Source organism: Octopus bimaculoides, chromosome 2 (assembly GCF_001194135.2).
Source record: "Octopus bimaculoides isolate UCB-OBI-ISO-001 chromosome 2, ASM119413v2, whole genome shotgun sequence".
In the NCBI taxonomy this organism is placed as follows: domain Eukaryota; kingdom Metazoa; phylum Mollusca; class Cephalopoda; order Octopoda; family Octopodidae; genus Octopus; species Octopus bimaculoides.
The window spans coordinates 184,098,832-184,100,580 of record NC_068982.1 but is presented as its reverse complement, the minus strand read 5'-3'; the positions used below and the strand labels follow the sequence as shown (position 1 = coordinate 184,100,580).

The following is a 1,749-nucleotide window of genomic DNA, read 5'->3' as shown; positions in this document are numbered from 1 at the left end:
AGAGAGAGAGAGAGAGAGAGAGAGAGAGAATGATCGTAAATGACTTTACTGTTTTGAATTGAAATATATACTTAATGACTAATTGTTATGTAGGTTTATCTGAAAGAAAATGCCAAATTTTGTTCCAAATTATTTCAGTTATTTTAAGGAACAAACTAACAGTATTTGTGTCATATTTTATTTTAGTTCATTTGTTGTGTCGTTACACTACATTCGGTACTATGTTGCAATAAATAATAAGTTTTTGGGAGAATAGTTTTATTTCTAATTTGTCGAAATCTAGTTTTTTTTTTTTAATTTTAACTTAACTTTTACTTTTTATCTTTCACTTATTTCAGTCATTAGATTGCGGTCATGCTGGGGCACTGCCTTGAAGGATTTTAGACGACTGACTTGATCCCAGTACTTTTTCTAAGCTTGGTACTTATTCTATTGTTTTCTTTTGCTGAACCGCTAAGTTACAGGGACATAAACACAACACCAGTTGTCAAGCAGTGGTGGTGGTGGAACAAACACATGCACAATGACACACATACACAATGGGCTTCTTTTAGTTTCTGCCTGCCAAATCCACTCACAAGGCTTTGGTCAGCACAAGGCTATAATAGAAGGCACTTGCCCAAGGTGCCTCGTAGTGGGATTGAACCTGGAACTATGTGGTTAGGAAGCAAACTTCTTACCACACAGCCACGCCTGCACTTCTTTTATCAGTTACATATAAACTTCAAACTATTCAGATCTATGGTGTTAGTAAAAATATAAAATTTGAGTCAGTCTTAAAAATCAAAAAAAAGGGTCCGAGTTCAAATGCTGCCGAGGTCCACTTTGCCTTTCATCTTTTCAGGGGTTGACAAAATAAGTATCAGCTGAGCACTGGGATCAATGTAATCAACTTACCCCTTCCCTGAAATTGCTGGCCTTGTGCCAAAATCTGAAACCAATAGTACAGATGCTATCTCATTTAATCTCCTTGGTCTAAATATAGTTTTCTTTTTCAGGTGAATCATTTATGAGGTGAGGCTGTGTGGTTAAAAAACCTGCTTTCCAACCATTTGGTCTCAGGTTCAATCCTACTGTGTGGCACCTTGGGCCACTAGCGTAGCTAGAGTGTGTGCCACCTGGAGCAGCCCTTCTGTTAGCTTCTCCCCCGGACCCTACAAAAAGCACATATTGCCTACAGCAATAGCCTACAACAGGATTGAAAAGTGCTGACTCTTTAAAAGTGCCACCCGGGGTGGACCTACCCCCACCCCTCAGCTACGCTAGTGCTTTGGGCAAGCGTCTTCTACTACAGACTCGGGCTGACCGAAGCTTTGTGAGTAGATCTGACAGATGAAAACTGAAAGAATATGTGTGCGCGCGTGTGTGTGAGAAAGAGGAGAGAAGGGGAGGGAGAGAGAGAGGGAGGAAGGAAGAGAGAGAGTGTGTGTGTGCGTGCGTGTGTATCCTTCTGCAGACATTACGTGATGGTTGTAAACGATCATCATCATCGAATAAGCAAAGCTGTTTGTTTCCAGTCTTCCGCGAAGAACATGTTTAGCTATGGGAGAATACCACCTTGCTTGGAAGCAGTTAAGGATTAGCAACAGGAAGAGCATCCTGCCATAGAAAATATGCCTCAACAAATTCCATCTGACCCATGCAAGCATGGAAAAACGGACGTTAAATGATATGATGATTTTATATATATATATATATATATATATATATATATATATACACATGCATACATACATACATACATACACG

At 39.7% G+C, this 1,749-nt stretch overlaps 1 protein-coding gene across 1 annotated transcript in view; it reads right to left on the bottom strand.

Moving 5' to 3' along the window:
- LOC106883890 (uncharacterized) overlaps positions 1-1,749 on the bottom strand; it is an 18,950-nt gene that overhangs the window by 14,331 nt on the left and 2,870 nt on the right. The gene's annotated exons all lie outside the window — the stretch shown is intronic.